This window comes from Cryptomeria japonica, chromosome 1 (genome assembly GCF_030272615.1).
Source record: "Cryptomeria japonica chromosome 1, Sugi_1.0, whole genome shotgun sequence".
NCBI lineage: Eukaryota > Viridiplantae > Streptophyta > Pinopsida > Cupressales > Cupressaceae > Cryptomeria > Cryptomeria japonica.
In genome coordinates, this window is record NC_081405.1 from 87,944,525 (window position 1) to 87,952,774 (window position 8,250).

Sequence of the window (8,250 nt, forward strand, 5' to 3'; positions counted from 1 at the left end):
CCCGCATACGATCACGAAAAAGTCAAACATGCGAAAAATCAAAAGTCAAACGTTCAGTCAACTCACCTCGTCCAGTGGCTCGTTGTCGATCACGGCCTGGCGCAGGATCTCGATCCTCGTGGGATGCTCCGGTCGTCGTGAAGGCATGATGATGGCTAGGTGGGCTCCGCTACACTGAATAGTATCCTGAAATTGACAAAGTGACGAATACAAGTGTCACTTTCGAGGTATATACTCTCGTTTGCTTGTTCTTACTTTTTGAAACCCTAATTTTTCCTCTGTCATTCATTTTATCATAACTTGAGTTTGGGAGATGCGATTTTTGAGCCGTTCATTGCATTGGAATCGTATTTTCCTTCTCCTACTCTCGGGATGTTCCAAAAAAGTGCTCTGATGAAGCCTATTTCGCGAACACCCCTCATCAACACTCTCTTACACAATTTGTTGCAAGTAAACATGCTACCCTGTTTCACCTCCCTAATAAGCAAGTCGAAACAGGGGGGGGCATATAGCTACTCACAGATTTCATCACTTTCCCTAGTAAGCATTAGGTGATTTTGTGATCTAACGTTTGTTTTGTAGGGTGCGGTTCCTAACTGTGTACTGCAGATACCGCTGGGGGCTTCGTCCGACAACTTATGGATATATCCTTTTTTTCAAATGATGTTTACTTTTCTGTACTTTAGCTTGCATATGCATGTAGTACTCATATGACCACTAAAGTGGGGGCTAAATGTAGCGTTGTAAATTGTACGCACTCGCTAGGGTGGTACAATTTCACACCTAGTTTAGCACCCGCCTTAGTGCATTTGGCATTCTGCATTGCATTTCTCCTTAAGCACTTAATTAATCAAATTAATTAGGTCTAAGGTTCCATTTCATCATTCTCTACATCACAAAGTTGGGCCCTTTCACTAAAGCGCGCCCTTCGCATTTTATTCCTTCAATACATCACTTAATCAAAAACCCTAATTAAGTCCTATTCCGAACTTGGGGGCTTGGTTTCGGGGTCAAAACATCTCGAAATCACCTGTAACTTCGGGATTCTCTCTAAAATCATCATATCCGACGGCCCTGAAAATTTGGTGAAAAGTTGTCGGGACCGTGGCGCCCGGTGCACATGGTCCTGGACATTTTTCCCAAAATTTTAGGAGCGCGATCCAATCATAAAATAAAGCTTAACCCCAAGAAATTGGCGGGATATTCAATCTCTAGGTCGGCCAAAATATGAATTTACGACCTAGGGTTTCATACATAAAAGCTCTCTTTCCTCATTTTGAAGGGATCGGATTTTTGTTTCCAGGAACTTCATATGCAGCGAAAGAGCAGATCTTTGAGGACTTCAACATCTTATAACATCTTTCTATCAAGCATCTATCAAATTCATTCATCCACTTAGGGCTTGGAGGACATTGAAGAACAATAGGAGATTACCGACTGAAGATTGGCTTGTACTCCTCCCTTGAGGGTTGGGTATGATTTCGTATTGTTTTCATGTCTTTGCATAAGCTTTGATACATCATTTATTCATGCTTTAGATCACATTGCATCTTGATTTAGAGCATTTACATTATCATTTACAAGCAATTAGGGTTTACTTTCTAGGTTGCTCTAGTTTGCTTTCTTGCATTTTGGACCTTGCACACACACTAGGTCTGCACACACAATACATTTTACAAAACAACTTGGCTATTCGTGGAGGTGGAAATCATCGAAGCGGGGGTTTGACTAAGGCAAAACCCTATATAGCCGCCCTTCCCCCTTTTCAGATATTATTGCAGGTTTCGGGATTCGGACGACGCTGCAGGATACAGATCCGGAGAGAGAAAGTTGGGACAGCACTCTGTGTGAAATTGCAGAGCAGGAGACCGGGACAGGGGCGCTGGGCGCCCTAGTCCCTGGGACAGAGGCGCTGGGCGCCCTGGTCCTCCGGACAGATAGTTTGCAGACAGTTTCCAGATAGTGTTTCAGAGTGCAGAACGGTGGTTTCCGGTGCAGTTTTCAGGACAGTGGCACCCGCGCCCCCGTCCTGAACATTTTCAGTCCGATTTTGACTCCGGGTACATATCTGCATTCTTATTTTATCCTTACATTTACAACTGTTCATTGTTTAATCTCAATTCTGCAATCTTGTTATTGGTTCATACTTGCATTTTTTGATTAGGGTTTGAACTTGCATTACTTAATCTTACAATTTCAACAAGGGAATAGGAATCCTAATAGATATCCCGTGGCTCTCTCTTTCACCAAAAGAAGTAGCCAATTGTGCGATATCTCTAGGCTCTTTCGTATTCCGTAATGTGTGTCAAAAGGTAGGATTAGGGTATGTTGACCTAGTCTCGCTTTTTCCCCCACACAGCTAGACATGCCTTAAGAAAGCATTCATACTGAGTATATCTTGTGCCTATGAAATATCTTGGCCTTCTTCTTGTAGCTGATTTCTTGCTACTTGTTTTGTGAAGATATCAATTTCATGTACACTTGAGGAGCTATTATGTAACTTTTCTTATTCTAATCTTCATCTCTTCTGCTACGACTTCTTTCTTTGAACCTCTTGCCTTTTCCTTGTCTGTGAATCCTTAGGAACACCTTTCTCCTTTCCATGGTCTATCCTTTCCTGTGGAATCACTTCTTCTCTAGTGTGAGCTCTTGATGACCCCTTAGTGGCCTCATCTTGGGATTCCAAGTCTCCCATCAAATTATAAGTTAGATGGGCATTCTTTTCCTTCAACTTATTGATGTGACGTTCAATCCAATGCCTCATGAATTTTGTAACTAGCCAGCTTAGGAAATCCAGATCAACAATTTTTGGTTTTGATCAATTAGGAGCTTGAATTGGCTTATCTTTTTCTTTTTTATAGTCAGGGTGAGCAGTGTTCACACCTTCTTTTACCTGATCTGGCACTTGGATGATTTTGCATATCCTTATCATCCTTAGAGATAACCTGTAAAACATTATTTTCTTAATCTCGTAATCATCCTTGATGTTGGCCAAATAATATTCTAGATGTATCTCATGCTTGTGTCTTGTATGAGCCACCATTCTTACCTTATCATATGGATAAAAAATTGATCTTGCAGCGTGGGGTGCGAGGTGTCAGAATAGCAGTTTCTCCACTGAATTATCCATTGCTACCAATGATGGGAACAATTCATCATAATCTCCCATGACAATGAAAAATTTGAGCCCACCCTTCTTTTTCTGATTCTTGTCAAAGCTAGCTGTCTTGTTACTTCCAGAAACACTGTTTTATCAGTTGGGTATCTTGGGAGCCTATAGGGTTCGGAAGAGAATCCATGGACCTAGATGTAAGTGAACTGTGAAAATTGGATGAATCAAGCCCTGTACTTCTTTACCAACTTCCTTGCTTCATGTGATAGCCTTGTGTAAACACCTCCCTATAAGGATTGGATGATGTGCATAATGAAGGTGTCATTTTGTTTCTTGAAATGAGTAGTTCTATATAGGTGCAACTGTGGATAGCGTTCGTGAACTTTTAACTATCCTGGACCACATCCCATGGGTCCTTTGCTTGATAATCCATTGAACTTGCCCATTCTTACGAACATATAGACAATGCATGAGCTCATGTAGAAGGATCAAGACTACTTCAATTTCTTTAGTTGTTCATCTTGGTTGTTATTGATCATCCTCACCCAATCCACCATCTTTATCGAACCCATCACTTCCTTAATGAAGTAAAATATCCATGGCTCGAAGATGAATGCCTATGGGCATCCCATAATCTGACTCAACATCAGCACAAGATCACCATATTGTTTGTTGAAGTCCCTGCTGATGAGCTGCTTGGGCGTTTTGAAATGGTGAGGCTTTAGCTTTTACATGCACTTTATGTTGATGATTCCAACACATCCTTCTATTCTGAAATCATAGATCATAGCTTCCCTTTCTTTTGTCTTGATCTGTCAATTGAATACACAACAAATGCTAAGAGGGGGAGTGAATCAACATTAACTAAAATCTCAAACTTCAATCTTGCATCTAACAAATTTTACTTCAAAGACAATTAAATGAAGACATCATAGATTCATTCACATCAATCACTCATGGACATCAATATTTTATATTTGGAAAACCCAAACTAGGAAAAACTACGATGAGCACCAACTCACAAAAATGATACACTATATAAAAATATTTTACAAAAAGAGAGTTGTCTACTTCGGACTTCCAGACCAAGGCTAATTGCTCTTGGAGCAAGATACAAAAAAATGACTTGCAAACTTGATGCTAACTACAATAGGGCAAGATACAAAATTACAGCTTATAGAAAAAGAACTGTATGAATAAAGTCATCTCAATATGTTGATTATAGTTTCTATTATAACACAACCTCTGACCTTATTGAAATATTTGTTGAACATAACAAAATACTGAGAGGGGGGTGAATCAATATTTCCTTTTTAAATTGAAACTAAACTTCTAAAACTTATCTTATTATCAATTAACCTCAACTCAAAAGAAATGCATGCAACATAATTGAAATGTGAGAGATACATAACCATAAGAGAGAAACCAGATTTTTATAAGTGGAAAACCCAAATGGGAAAAACCACAGAGAGGGTTAACTCTCAAGATAATATAATTACTTATATGAGATTACAAGGCTCACTATCAGATGGCTCATTTCCTGGAATACAAAGGCTTACTGTTGGAAGGCTCACTTCCAAGAGATAGAGAAAATAATGAACTAAGAAAATTGCATCTACATATGCATAGGTTTAGTTCCCAATAAGCTCACATACCTAATCAATTGCTTGCAACATATCCGATCAAGAATTTGTGCAACTCTAACACAATCTGCCTACACCAATCCACTATCACACTAATTTTTCCTTTCTCCTTCAACACACAAACACACTCAACAACCACAACACATGAACATTCTCACACACACTTGCACACACATCATATAACAAGCAAACCATACCACATATATATACTACCGATATATGCACCAAGTTAGCCTTAAGAAAATTTTCCCCAAGAATAGTTCTTCATCGGTCTTCAACATGATTTCTTTCAAGAATATTGCAACAATCAGATCACACGCTACAAGCATTGGAGCAAAACAAGAACACAAAAAATTCAAGGTCGACTAGACCCAGAATGATCATATCCTTGAACTTCTGCAAGTGGGTTTTTGAAGCAAAAAAACACGATCCTAATTGACATAAAGAGATTAAGATCATGAATAACACATTGGTAGAAGATCATCATCAGAAACCAAAAATGTGGAGGAATGCGGAGCACTACAAACATTGCAAACACCATCATCACTGAATACACTTTTAGAGCACCAAAATAAATTGCCACAACCGAATCCAAAACTTGGTCAACATGAAAACATAGATACTGCCAACAGAAATTTCCAGAGCAACATCCTTCCAGAAAACACATTTGCAACAATTATAACATAAGCTTCCTAACATAACAAAAAACTTCTTCATCTTCACACATACATACCTATCTTCCACTATTCAACAATAGCTTCATGCATAGATATCACTACTTTGCAACATCTTCACTCTGTACACTATATCTGTACCAATCCAGATTACTGGGTTCAACATCAATGGCAACCAAACATATATTTCTAACAATCTCCCCCTTTGTAGTTGATGGAAAAACACATAAAACCACTTTTCTCCCCCTTAGAAACATATTCTCTATTCTCTACTTTATCTATACATTTGTTTCATATCTCTTCATATCTCTCCCCTTTAGAGGATGTCTATATTTCTCCCTCTTTGACATCAAGGACTAAGGGTAACAACAAAAAGTTATCACAAAACTATATTTCCCCAAAAAGAAAATGTTTCAATTACGCTTCACATGAAAAATTATCTTATACCTCTCTTTAAGTTTTAGAAGAAATGTCTTCCAAGAATTCACAACCATTCCAAGATTTACACACAAATTGTTGTTCTCCACCAACAAGTCAATAGCATTAGATAAGGAATTAGGTACTAAAGGATTCTGCACACACTTTTCTGCTTCAACAAGGAGATAGAAGAAATGTTCTAATTTAGCTTCAACTACCTCCTTTACTTTCCAAAAAGTATTTGTTACATATTCTCTCTACCTTTGAATAATAATAAGTTCAGATTGCAAAGGATTTATCCTTTTTCTCTGTGCATCATCATTATCACTGAAAATGTCAAATGTTTTACAAAGAGAGTTCAGCTCAAACTCAATGGAGTCATTTTTAGCTTTAAATTTTTTCAATAGCAATAGGCCACTAGAAACAATACTTATACACTGTAGCCACATCTTCAACACATTCTCTCATTTCCTTTATTCTTTCTAATAATATTTTCTGAGCACAAATACACCTTTTCTCCATAGCTTCTTGTACTTCATATTTTTCAATAATTTCTTCAGGTGACTGCTTCAAACAATCTTCAAGTTGCTTAAACAAGACATTTGGTAAAATGTGTACTAGATTATTCAAAGCATGTTCTTTTGAAGCAAATAATCAAGTGAGAATTCTTTAATTTTATTCTGATCATAGGATGGATGTGAAAGCCACATATCTCCAATTTTCTTCATACCATCTTCTTCTTCAAGCACACTTAAATATTCGTTGTCTTGCAAGGGTCATATTCATCCATACTATCTTCTTGTTTTTCAATTTTATCCATCTTCTTTTTAGCTACTATAGGAGGTTTTAGATCATCAAGGTTAATAATTTCTTTCTTCTCTTCACTTGTCTTCATCTTCTTTGGTTCCAGAGAGGAAACTGCAACTAATCTCTTCAACCTTATTCTACTAGAGGAGGGACTCTCCTTAGGAGTGTTGAACACTAGGAACCAAACCAAAATACCACCTCTTTTGAAGATTTATGAAATGATCTTTACATGCCTTATATTTGTCTACTAAACAACTCAGATACCTCAAAAATATGCTTTCCAACAAGAGCATTTGACTTCTAAACAACATTCTCCTTCAAAGGTAAATATCTCAAGAAATAAAGCATCAAACACATGATTAAGGAACCAAAATGAAAAGGATATCCATCATATTTTGTCATAGTGATATTCTTTGTTAATTGCATAAATAATAATTCACACAAATTGAAATCCTTGCCTTCTTTTACCATCTAATGTGCAACATACACAATTATAGTAGAAGTAGATCTTTCTTTGTTTTGGAAATAAATCTTGTAAGAAATTCCATAAGCAACATACCTCACCAACAAGTCAATGATTGTATCAATTAGCAATGCCCTTTGATCTCCTGTAATACCAGTTAGAATTTCAAATTCTGTGTTTTTGACTGATTTCTTTACCAAAACAATTCCAACACCACAAAGACCAGAAATTGCTGATATAGCTCCCTTTGTATTTTGATAGGGTTTGTCCAATATCATGCAACCATCCTGAATACAACTTGAAATGAACTTGATTGAATCCTCATCAGTGAACCACGAAAAATCACTCCAAATGTTCAAACCTTTATGCCCTAATTCCCTAATTCTTTGAGACTCTTCATCTGTGAAAGAACTTTCAAGATTCTTGATTTTCTTATGATCGAATTCATCTAATTGTACCTTTCCCAACCCCTGAATATCTCTATAGCTAGATTCTCCCATCGTTATCATCTTGGATTCCATAGGAAAGGATAAAAAAATACCTTTTTTGTGCTAACCCTGCTTGATTCTTCTTTCGCACTTCAACTACTCTTTCTCTTTAGTATCTTTAATGCACAATGTCAAAATGTTCACAAATTTCAATATTTAACTTGTTTGATATGCCTAGGGTTCTCCTGCTAAAAATTGTCTTATCACAATGACACCATAACCTATACTTTGCGTATGCAATCTACTAGAGCACACTAAACACAATATCAACACCAACATGCCAAAGACACAACATGTAACTCCTTCGCGAGGGGAGACAAATAGTTTTCCTTTTAGTCTCTTCCTAAGTCAAAGCTACCGGATCGATTTCTCGAGGATGAAGCATCTATACTAGATTTAGGTACAACATACACAATCTCTTCTTTCTTTCTCCATACCATAACATTATTCTTCTTAGATTCATTTGATTTTTCTGGAGTAATCACATTCCTACATCTATTAGTAAAATGTCCAAACTTGTTGCAATTGTAACATTTGATATTCCTTTGTCTTGAATACATTGAAGTTGTTCTAGATTTGCATTGATTAGCTTTATGATTAAAACCATAACATATGTGAAAATAACCATGAAAGGGATTATTCACCA